General features: G+C 48.1%; 1 pseudogene across 1 annotated transcript; it reads right to left on the bottom strand.

The window, feature by feature from the left end:
* Positions 1–10994: 10994 nt before the first annotated feature.
* LOC311582589 (glyceraldehyde-3-phosphate dehydrogenase-like) lies at positions 10995–11996 on the bottom strand (annotated as a pseudogene). The gene has a single exon. The product of its transcript is annotated as a glyceraldehyde-3-phosphate dehydrogenase-like (transcript).
* Positions 11997–12187: the final 191 nt, after the last annotated feature.

Raw genomic sequence — 12187 nt, 5'->3', positions numbered from 1 at the left:
AAGTAAAAGGGCTTGGCAGTTGTAAGCACATGCTACTTTTGCAGAGGACCTGAGCTTATTTCCCAGGACCTACATAGGGCTGCTCACAAACTGCCCGCAGCTCCAGCCCCAGGGGGTGTGGCACTCTTTTAGTCTTCTTGGCTACTTTCATTGATATGTACATATGCACACACCTCCAGCCCCAAAGACATATAATTTAAAAAGTAGAATGCATATTTTCTTTAAATAAGGAAAAGGAGGAGGCCAAGGCAGTTGAAACAAGTTGGTAGTTTGTCTACACCATGGATTCTGTATGAACAAGGCAGCCTAAAGTACTTTGTGGGTAAAGAGGCCTTAAAAGCAGAGTGGTGGAGGTGGCATGTGTTGCACTCTGAGCACACAGACATAGATACTCACAGATGCTGCCTTGCGCTCCTCCTGAAATTTGCTCAGTTAACTTGAACATCCTCCTGCTCTTTTCCATCCTCCTTCCTCCTCCTTTTCTGTCTCCACCTCTTGTTTCACTTTTCCCCTCAGATGACATCTCACTATATTTCTAAGTACAGCCCAGAGCTCTTGGGCAACCCCCTGCCTCAGTCAACCTTTCTAAGGAGTCCATATTTCATGTCTTGCTTAAAACAACAAAGAACCTTTCCTTTTCCCTAAAATTATGAAACCATGCATGTGTGCATGCATGCCTATATGTGTGTGTGTGTGTGTGTGTGTGTAACTCTCTAATGTTCATATACCTCATTAGAGTATAACTTTTAAATGGTTATTTATTATAAAATGTCTTTAAGTGTTCAGTTCAACAGTGCATCTGCATGGTTGGGCAACCATCACCACCTTCCATCCCCAGAGCATTTACATCTTGCAAAACAGAAACTCTATTCCCATTAGGTAGTAACTAACTTTTCCGTCACCCCCTCCTCCAGCCCCTGGCAGCCACCATCCTATTTCCAGTCCTTACAGACTGGAGTATGCTAAGGACCCCCTACCAATGGAGGCTTACAACATTTGTTGTTTTGTATCTGACTTACATCATTTGACACCATGTTCATATTTTAAAACCATTGCACTTAATACATCTGAAATTTGTGTGTGTGCATACATAAAGAGTTGTGATATGTTTTATATGCATACATGTTTGGTATGTGTGTGTTCTGTGTTGGGTGTTGGGGAGAGAGAGAGAGAGAGAGAGAGAGAGAGAGAGAGAGAGAGAGAGAGAGAATATATGTGTTATGGTGTGATGATTCTATGTTAAACCCACAACGGTTTAAGATATCATTTTCCACCATCACTGACAACCATCCATGGCAATTGTCTTCCATCTGGGTTCCAATAAGACATGCATACACCTTCTAAGGGCAAAAATCTTCTGTTTCTCCCATCTCTTTGAAGACCCTTAGGCTGAGTCTTCAGCTACTGTTGGCTACTTTAGCTGAAACCCCATTCACTCTCACTCCAAGGCCTGGCTAGGCTGTTGTTTCATCCTGACAGCCTCTTGCCTGTTTCCAAGGCCTCAGGATGCTTCCCAGGCCTCCTGAAACTTTTCCCATCTCTCCTTGGAGAGCTGAGGGCTCGGTTCTCAGTACAAGATAGGCAAGGAAGGCCTGGGCGCACCTGTCACATCATGCAAACCTCAGTGTTCTTAATTTCTCCTCCTATGTTGGCACGTTGCCATATCCTAGCTGATTGCAAAGCCAGATTCAAGATAAGGCAAGTTCATCTTGGTTCCTCTCCAAGGACATTTGGTAAGGACATGCAAAACAGGATTGTCTTGAGACTCATTTCCCCTCAGGCCTGGAGGCAAGTCACAGGCAGAGGGCACCTAGTCTTTCCAAGAAGTATGCAAAGAGAGCCACCGAGGCCACCTCTCTCAGACTGTGATATGACCCCAGGAGGGGCTCAGCAAGGTGGGGGCCGGTGAACAGGTCTGTGTGCCCACACATATTTTCTGTGACTGTGTGCAGGCCTGCAAGGAGCCCTGACATCCTATCGGGGCCTGGCCACTGAAACCTCTCTCTCTCTCTCTCTCTCTCTCTCTCTCTCTCTCTCTCTCTCTCTCTGCTGGGCGTGGGCTGGGAAGGGACTGAGGGTTCCATGAATCTCCTGTCAGCCAACGATAGATGCATCAGTTCCCTTCTAGGTTTCTAGAAGGTGGGAGGAGAGCTGAGCGGGGCTTTGATGGAGTAGAGATAAGCTGGCGAACAATGGGTACCCCTCTTCTACTCCTGCACACCCCAGGCACCTGGGAGGCCACCTGGCTGCTTGGTTGAAGACTCTCTAAGCACAGTGAGTCACGTGGAAGCAGGTGGTTCTAGGCCAAGTACGCTGGGATTGTAAGCGCAGCAGGCAGAGTGTCTCTGGGAAGCAAACAGATAAAAGTAGTCAATAGCCGGTGATTCCTAATTGTAGTCATTGTACGTTGTCTCCTTTTTGCTTTTACACACACATGCGCATGCATACAAGCTGAGCATTTGAGGCCTGGACTCATGGATTATTTATTTATTTATTTATTTATTTATTTATTTATTTATTTATTAAAGGACACACATTGTCTGTCCTCTGCTTTTAGCTGTGAATAAGGAGTCTGTTGAGCAAGTGGCTCTGGACGTCAAATCCTGATGGTGGTCCTAAACTGCTGGGTGCTTGGGTAAATCATCTAAGCTCAGCACAGGCCGCTTTCCTCGTTGTAGAATGGGCACCGTGATCTGGATCCTGTAGTGGTACTTGAGGGTTGTGAAATGGGTTGATGGGTGGAGCTTAGTGCCTGGATGTCACTTAAGGACCGCTGGCCATGCTGCTGGAGAGGAGTTGGGCTAGGGTGTCCTCCTGCTCTTAGCTGTTGACGGTTTCACCCTAAATGTCCACTGATAGTTTAACTCCTCTGCCGGCAGTTGCTAGTTGTGGGACTTGGTGGTGGCTGCGTGGACCGCATTTGTTTCCCCTCGTTCCACACTGCCCATCCTGTGGCTCTTTGTTTGTTTTCTGAGATGGGGTTTCTCTGTGTAGTCCTGGCTGTCCTGGACTCACTTTGTAGACCAGGTTGGCCTCAAACTCGCAGAGATCTGTCTGCCTCTGCCTCCCGAGTGCTGGGATTACAGGCGTGCGCCACTGCGTCAGGGCCCAGCGCATCCTGCAGTTCTTAATGTCTGGATCTTCTAAACATTAATGGGACATCATGAGGAAAAAAAAAAAGCCACCAGACCATCCTGCCTACGTACAAAGTCTACTAAATTAGCAGACACATCTGTGAGGAGCCAGGGCCTCCATTCATTTCTTAATGCTGCATGAAGGAACCTGGAACACAGCCAGGCATCCTCAGTGACTCTGTGTCCTCCACACCCTCCATCACTGCTTCTGAGGTACTCTGGGAAGGTTGCAGAGTGCTCCTCTCAAAGCCCCATCAACTCTCATGGGGTTGTTTCTCTTCCCTCCTCCAGTCTCCCGCAGGTGAGTTAGTCACTGCCCTAACTTGGATTTCCTTCCTCTCTTTCTGTCCTTGGTACAAAAAGCTAGAAGATCCACAAGAGCTACCTGACAGGACGTCTGTGTCTACATGGCGGGCTTAAAAGCTCTTCATCAGAAGCAATTCAATGACAGGGACTAAGAGGACCCAGCGAGCCCTCTGCAGATATGTCAGCCTTTGCCTGGCACACTGGATACAGTGTGAAAGGCAAACCCCGCCCCCCCGCCCCCCGCCACCTCCCACCCCCTGCACATCTCTCTCATTTATAGTTGCCATTTTAAAATATCATCTCTAGCTACAACCCAAGCCACAGCCTTCACAAATTTGGAAGGGTGAGAATTTTCTTAAAACCTGTGGCCACCTGGGACTTTCTCTATGGAAGCAAGACTTCTTATCCATGGTCTGTATCACCTCCCTGGTAGGTGCCCTGCCCTTTGCTGGGCACCCTGTACCTAGAGGCAACTTCCAGGTACTGGGCTGTGTTTAGCAAGCTCATTAGCCGGGGTGGATGGGACTGATAACGATCCCTCTGTTTTGCAATCCTGGATACGATCAAGATGGGAAACAGGCAGAGAAGGAGAGCAGGGCCCCTGCGAAGCACGCCCCCGCCACACTGAGGCCAGCCAGCCAGCCTATTCTTGTCGAACAGCATGTTGGATATCCAGAGCTGCCTCCCCAAGCCTCCTGCCATGAGCTGTGCCCCTGGCACTCTTGGAAAGGTCCACATTCTGTACCAGTCAGCTCCCTGAGAAGAGTGCCCAGCAGTTAGCTGCCAACTGGGTGACAATGGCTTTCAGGAACCGTCCCTGGACCTTCCAAGAGGCTGCGAAAGCTTTCCATGGAGGGGCGCCTGTCCATCCGGAGGCCCAGAGATACAGCTGTTTCTTTTTAGCAAATTCACGTCCATCCAAGAAATGGGGACTGAACACATGAGTGTCTAGTCTACCTGGAGCCTAGGCCGTCTGAGTTTCCGAGAAGATGATATACCATGAAGCTATGCCTGTGGCAGGGAACAGACAGGGGGAACGCATAAGCCCTGGTCCCTAACTAAGTCTAGCAGCATATCTTAGCCTGGGACCAGGAAAATTCTTCCTAGGAGACTGTTTACCCAGCCAATATTAACCCATAATCTCTGCTTTGAGGTAATGAATCTGCAATGTAGGGGCTTCCCTGTGACAGGAAGCCAGCCTTGACACTTCTGTGTAAACATTCAGCTTAGCATATTGACAAACTGGAGGTTGCTGCTTTCACCCTAGGCTGCCAACTCCAAAAAAGGCAACGGAGGTGGAGCTTTGGGCTTCAGGCTGCCTGAAGGCCACCTCCACCCCCACCCCGGACCCAAAGCTGCTGTAATATCTCCCTTACCCTGTCCCCATCCATATTTAGTCTTTACTTCCTGTGGCCACTTAAGCTTGGCTTGGTGTTTGTTTAGTAACCTTCCTTCTTCACGCCCCGGCTGTGACTCACAAGATCGTTTTCTTAGCAAGGCACGCAGCAAAAATTCCAAAGTAGCAAATGACCGGAGTGAAAACCCTTAAACTCACATAGATTTAATCACTGCAGCAAATTGGAACCATTTGTGGTCAGGTTTTGATGACGATCTAGAAAGAATTCCCAACCTCTCCCTCCCCCCCCCCCTTTAAGTGGCTTAGTTAAGGTTAGTGAGAAGGGGACGTGGGCTCCAGGGTGGGGTGAAAGAGACTCCAATAGCTTCTAGCCACTCTCAGGAACATCTGTGGCCACCTGAGTATTTTCGAAAGGCAAAGATCAAACCTCCGTGATAGCCAGCCACAGCCACATGACTCAGTGGCCCAGAAACCAGTGAGAACCTTCCACCCGAAGCCTTGAGGTATTCTTAGGAAAACACTGTGTTTTGCGACTTTTGTCGCCTCCAGTTATCCTAATAAGGCAAGGAAAAGGTCAGCGCTTTTTTTTTTTCACAAACAGAGAAGAAATTGAACCCGATCTGTTATGATTTCTCCTTAAGCAAACCAAACAGAGAGCTTTAATGAAGACTTGGGTATGGAGCTGACCCCCACTGCACTGTGAGTGTCAGATCTGTTTCTGATAAAAATCGACATTGAGGTTTTGAAGAATGAATCAGAAAGGAAGTTCAAATCCATTTCACGACGGAGCTGAACTAAATCGAAGGGGAAAGCTTGCCTGTAATTAAAGGGAAGCTTAAAAACACTTTCCCCCTTCTGAAACATTTTTAGACGTTTCTAGAACCAGAGTTGCGTGTCAACAATCAGTTTGTGGAGTTCCGATTTCTTTCTTTTCTTTTCTTTCTTTCTTTCTTTCTTTCTCTCTTTCTTTCTTGTTTTGGGGGGTTCTGATTTCTTGAAAGCAACTGTGACTATGACTTTTCAGGGACTTGTGGCAGCAAAATTTCCTGCCTTGGTTACAAAAAAAGTTACCCACTAGTGTCCTCCCCAACCCCCTCTTTCTCCCCTTCACCTCTAGTTTCTATGAGTTTAGTTGCAGAGAAAATTCAGGTTGAAGGAAACTGAATATTTATTTTTCTGTGAACATCAATAAAGAAAGTGGCAGGTTTGGGATTTTTAATTTCTCAAGGTCCTTTGGACAACTCAGTTTTTAAATTTTCAAAGTCATGCCTTTTGGTATACAGCTTCTGGCACCCAATGGGTGGAAGTGTGAGTCTGTGCTCAGGAAGGTGAGCTGGAGACCTCCAGCAGGGTTTTGGGGGGAAGAGAACACACATTTCCTAGGATCCTCCTTTACCCATGAGGACCTTTTAAAATGCTCAGTACTGAGTCTTTGCTTGAAGTCCTGTTTGTTTGGGTTTGTGGAATCTCTTTCCTTTCTTCAGCAGTCTCAGATGTCCTTGGTTTAGGCCAAGCCATCAACCGTAATCCACTCCAGCCCTGCTGAGGAATAGCCCACTTTGTTCATAGGCTCATAACATAACCTCAGTCCCCGGGGCCTCTGTCATGAAATGCAATCCCAGGCACTCCAAGATGCCTTGAGAGATAAGTGTGGCCCTAATCCTGGGGTCACCCTGGCCCTGGAAGAAGAGTTCGCCTATACCTCATGACATCGTTATCAACCAGCGACCCCAAGCAGCCACAACCCGCCACGTTTTCCAGAGTCTGTGGTGTTAAGAAAATACCCTCTAGTGCTGTTATTTTAGGTTGAAACCAAAGTAGCCATGAATGGCTGAGGGGGAACAGAAGGGACATTGTTCTCCCTGAGGTCAGGCGCTCAGAACTGGCCTGCAATTGGATTCCGACAAATGGAGACCAGAGTGCCACCAAGTCCAAATTCGATATTGTCAGGGAGAGTCACTTGGAGTCCAAAAAGGGTGTGGCCCAGGGATCGGCCAAACCCTCCATGGGTCCTGAGAAGTCGGCTTTCTAAGGGATGGGCAAGAAGTGCTACCCTCCACGCTGTTTTAGGATGACTGAGTTCGAGAGACAGCCACCTGCTCAGGAGGAGACCCCATGGGGGTGGTGAGTACGTGGGGGCTGGCTGGCTGGCTTCATGGAGCACAGGCAGAGATAGGCCAGCACTATTCCAAGCCAGTGAATGAACTGTTCCATTAAATCTTCCAGCCAGCCTACAAGGCAGGCACTATCATTTATCCCTTTTACAGAAGAGGAAACTTAGGCAGAGTGTGGCAGAACTGCCCAAAGTAAGGTCAAACTGCTGGCAACTGAAAAAGTCAGGATGCAAAGCCAGGCAGCACGCTTCCAGAACTTGCTTCTCCTGAGTCAGATCCTCTTTCCCTCACGTCTTTGCCCTACTTTGTTATGCCCTGGATGAGACGGTGGATGCCCTCAGCCCACCATGTCAGTATCGTGTGGTTGTGTTCTTTTGTTGAGGGTTTTCTTTGGCTAGAGGGTTTTTTTTGGGGGGGGCAGGGCACTCAGGTCTGCCTGTATGCAACAGGCTAGAAGTAGCTGAAAGTGACTCCCGACCCCAAGATGTCTGGCAGCAGTAGATAAATAGCTCAGCTTGCTTGAAGTCCATGAGAGCTTTTAGAGCTAGAGTTTCATGCTCTCCAGTTCCACTGAGCTCCGGTCAGCCACAGCCATTGCTTTCCTGGACATTCATGCTTTGATGACTTAGTTCTTTTCCCATGACTTCCTTATTTCTCATACTTCTTCCCTTAGGGTGACCTTCCTGACAGAGTCTTCATTGTCATCCCCCCCTCAGGATAGGTGACAACTGCCAGCCTCCCTCCCCAGTCTGTGAGTTCCACCAGAAGAGCCCTGAGCTTCTGATGGGGGTAGTTGAGCGCCCAGCTCCTAGTAAGTACCAACCTAGTGCCCACTGAAGAAGCTGAAAGTCCCTCCGCATGTTTGTATTCTCGTAGTTCGATCTCCTCTGAAGCCAGCAGAGGAAGCTAACACAACAAGGAGTTAGTTCTACGTAGAGCCAGTTAGTTTTGATTGGAAAGTGGCTTTTTCGAGTTCACAGCTCGAGACGGGAGGCCTGGTCCCTGTTTCACTTTTCAGCCATCATGTCCGGAGTTGACCTCGGGGTCCCATGGAGAGCTTTGAAGGTTGCTTGGGAGACTGGATTGCTGTCTAGCAAGCTTTGGTCTTCTGCTGGATGACATTTACCAGCATTCCTTGCAGGTAGGGAATAGGGCAAAAGAGGGAGAGGCGCCTAGAAGATACAAGTGAGAGGATAACAATCAGGATGTAATCTGAGTAAATTATAAATTTTCTTTTAAAAGCTAAGTAACAAGGAAGACCCTGAATTTTGAGTCGTTATGGACCACCTCCGACTCAGCCTCAAACGATGCCAATTTGCATCCCTCCATGCTTTCTCTTTCCTTGCCTAGACATAGCAAGCCCTGTGTATTAACTATGGCTGAATATATCAAAACAGAAGCTTAGGTCCCAGAGACACTGCCCATGGGCCTGCCACACACACCAGACACATCCATGGTAGACTTTTTAGTGAAAACTAATTTTTTGGCATGTTCCAACCTTTTCTTTTCTTTTCTTTTCTTTTTTCTTTTTTTTTTTTTTTTTTTTTTTTTTGTCGTTTGTTTGCTTTTATTTGTCAAGACAGGGTTTTTTTTGTGTAGCCTTGGCTTTCCTAGAATCACTTTGTAGAGCAGGCCGGCCTCGAACTCACAGAGATCCGCCTACCTCTGCTTCCCCAAGTGGTGGGATTAAAGGTGTGTACCGCCATGCCTGGCTACGCTCCAACACTTTAGGATTTGTCAATGTAGGGGACCCTAACTCCTTTTGAGGCCCTTGGCATGAGCGAAAGCTAGTATTCTCAGCTTCTCTCTTACCATATGCAAAATGCATACTAACTGCATCACCAAAAATCACATTTTCCCTATGAGAGCTGTTCTTATTAAAATAACCACCCACCAAAGGCTGAAGTTTAGGGAGTAGGAGAAGAGTGGTGGCTCTGAGCCCTATGCTCTGCCTGATTCTGAATTCCCCCGTGACCCCACAGGCTCTGTTTCTGGAAAGGATTTGTCTAACAGACCAACGCCACTGTCCCTACCTTCTAATAGGCTCCTGTAGCAGCAGAGATGAGGCTGAGGGTAAAAGAAAGGGACTAAATGGGTTGCTGGAAATGTTGGGGACTCCTGGGCTCCCCCCAAAATCCAAAGGAAGCACAGGCTAGAAGCTTCCAGAAAGCCCCCCTTCCTCCCACCCTGGAAGCAAGTCCCATCGTGTGTTTCCAGAGGAAGCTAGGGTCACCTGGCCTCAAATGATATGACAAAGATGGTTTCTGCAGGGCCTAACATGGAAACCATATGACAGAAATATTTAAATATCAAGGCTTTGATGATCTACAAGGAGGAGCATTCACGTGGCTTGAACTAAGTGCCATATGTTTCTATAAGCAACGTTAGCTTATGATATACACTATCCAGCACCATTTTGTTTGTTTTGAGACAGGGTCTCACTCTGTAGCCTAACATGGCTGTAACTCACAATACTCGTGCCTTGGGTCCTAAACGTTGGGATTGTAAGCCTGTATCACCATGCTCAGCACATCCCTCTTTCCTTCCTTCCTTTGTTCCTTCCTTTCTTCTTCTTCGTCTCCTCCTCCCCCTCCTCCTCCTCTGCCTCCTCCTTTTTCTTCTTCTTATTCCTCCTGAGGTTGAATCTTGCTAGGTTGTTCAGGATTATCTCAAACTCCTGGGCTCAAACAATCCTCCTGCCTCAGTTCTCTGAATAAATAGAATCATAGGGTGATTGTAACTGGGCCAGCTCCACTAGCTTGCTTCTTTTTTTAATCTAATGTTTCCCTTTGGAAACCATACTGTAGTGATTCCTTTATAAGATTTATTTATGTGAAAAAATTATTTATTTGATCTCTCTCTGTGTCTGTCTGTCTCTGTCTCCGTCTCCGTCTCTGTCTTTCTCTCTGTCTCTCTGTCTCTCTGTCTCTCTGTCTCTCTGTCTCTCTCTCTCTCTCTCTCTCTCTGTGTGTGTGTGTGTGTGTGTGTGTGTGTGTATGAATATGTGCACACAAATACAGGTGCCCATAAAGGCTAGAAGAGAGCACTGGGTCCCCTGGAGCTAGAGTGAGCCACCTGACCTGCATGCTTGGAGCTGGACTCTGACCTTCTGAAAGAGCAAGCACTGTAAAACGATGAACCCCTCTGTGCTAGTCCTTGAAGACACACTTCGTCCTTCCGCAGTAGCTGTGACGCATTCAGTATGGTGTGCCTGACTTTGCTGAAGTAGATACGTCTTGCGAACGTGATCTGGAAGGAGAAGAAAGAAAAAGAAAGCCCTGTGGCTTTTTCTAGCCTTCCACCTCGGGGCTAGGATCCCAGCCTCCAGTACCTGTTACTCTTTCAACCATTTGGAAAGTCCCCAGAGTGCATGTCTTCTTGCTCCTTGCAACTGCATTGGCTCGAGGGTTGGGATCCTACAGAAGGCCTAAACGTACCTTGGATCTCTTTATAGCTCAGCTTGTAAGGAGAGGACTCTTGATTTGGCCCACAGGACTCCTTAACACCCTCTCTAAACCCTGTTAAACGTGTGTAATTAGTTTTCCCTTGCTGCACTCCCAGTTATGAAAGCTGAGAGCTGGCTCATGACACTCACCTGTTCCAAAGATTAGCTACTTTAGAGGCCGTGGGGGCCATAGCGAGGGGCAGAGGGGCATCTGGGAAGGAAGTCCTAGTCAAGGTGGTTGTGTAGGGGCTCCTTAGACAAAAGGAGCCATCATCCGGCATGTCAAGCTTGGGTGGCTTGGTTCAGTTCATCACTCAGAGCTTCCATAGTGTGCTTGGACCAGAAGGGTAAGCCAGGGCTACCAGGGGCCCCTGAGGAAGAGTCACGTGTTCTAGGTGGACCAGAGTGGGCTTCTTGTTTATTTGTTTGTTTGTTTTTGTATGTGCAGTGAACTTTATTGATGGTATTCAAGAGAGTAGGGCTCCCTGGGGGTCCTCCCATTATTCTGGGGGTCTAAGATGGAAACTGTAAAGAGAGATGCTCAGTGTTAGGGGCTGAGTTGGAATAGGGACTCCTCAGCAGCCAAGGGCCTCTCTCTTGCTCTCGTGTCCTTGCTGGGGTGGGTGGTCCAGGGCTTATTACTCCTTGGAGGCCATGTGGGCCATGAGGGCCACCAGCCTGTTGCTGTAGCTGTATTCATTGTCATACCAGGATATGAGCTTAACAAAGTTGTCATTGAGAGCAATGCCAGCCCCAGCATCAAAGGTGGAAGAGTGGGAGTCACTGTTAAAGTCACAGGAGACAATCTGGTCCTCAGTGTAGCCCAGGTTGCCCTTTAGTGGGCCCTCAGATGCCTGCTTCATCACCTTTTTGATGTCATCATACTTGGTGTGTTTCTCCAGTTAGCATGTCAGATCCACAATGGACACATTGGGGGGTAGGAACACGGAAGGCCATGCCAGTGAGCTTTCCGTTCAGCTCTGGGATGACACTGCCCACAGCCTTGGCAGCACCAGTGGATGCAGGGATGATGTTCTGGGCAGCCCCATGGCTGTCAAACCACAGCTTTCCAGAGGGGTCATCCACAGTCTTCTGGGTAGCAGTGATGGCATGGACCATGGTCATGAGTGCTTCCGTGATGCCAAAGTTGTCATGGCTGACCTTGGCCGGGGGGCTCAGCAGTTGGTGGTGCAGGAAACATTGCTGATAATTTTGAGTGAATTGTCATACTTCTCCTGGTTCACGCCCATCACAAACATGGGTGCATCGGCAGAAGGGGTGGAGATGATGACCCTTTTGGCTCCACCTTTCAAGTGGGCCCTGACCTTCTCCCTAGTAGTGAAGACACCAGTAGACTCCACAACATACTCGGCACCAGCATCAGCCCATTTGATGTTAGTGGGATCTCACCCCTGGAAGATGGTGGTGGGCTTCCCGTTGATGACAAGCGTTCCATTCTCAGCCTTGACTGTGCCGCAGAACTTGCCATAGGTAGAGTCATACTGGAACATGTAGACCATGTAGTGGAGGTCAATGAAGGAGTCATTGATGGCAACAATCTCCACTTTTCCAGATAAGAAACCAGCCCTGGTAACCAGGTGCACAATATGGCCAAATCTGTTTACTCTGACTTTCACCATCATATCAAGGGACGAGGTTGGCACTGCACAAGAACATGAGGCTTTCTCTTGAGGAGCACAGAGCCTGGAGTGGGCTTCTTTAAAAAAATCAAGAGACATGCCTGTAATCCTAGTACTCAGGGAAGCAAATCTCTGAGTTCGAGGCCAGCCTGGACAGCCAAAGCTACACAGAGAAACCCTGTCTCAAAAAC

This window comes from Acomys minous (genome assembly GCF_964271855.1).
Source record: "Acomys minous genome assembly, chromosome: 14".
Classification (NCBI taxonomy): Eukaryota; Metazoa; Chordata; class Mammalia; order Rodentia; family Muridae; genus Acomys; species Acomys minous.
Note: the sequence above shows the minus strand (reverse complement) of the source record. Positions and strands in the feature narration are given on the sequence as shown.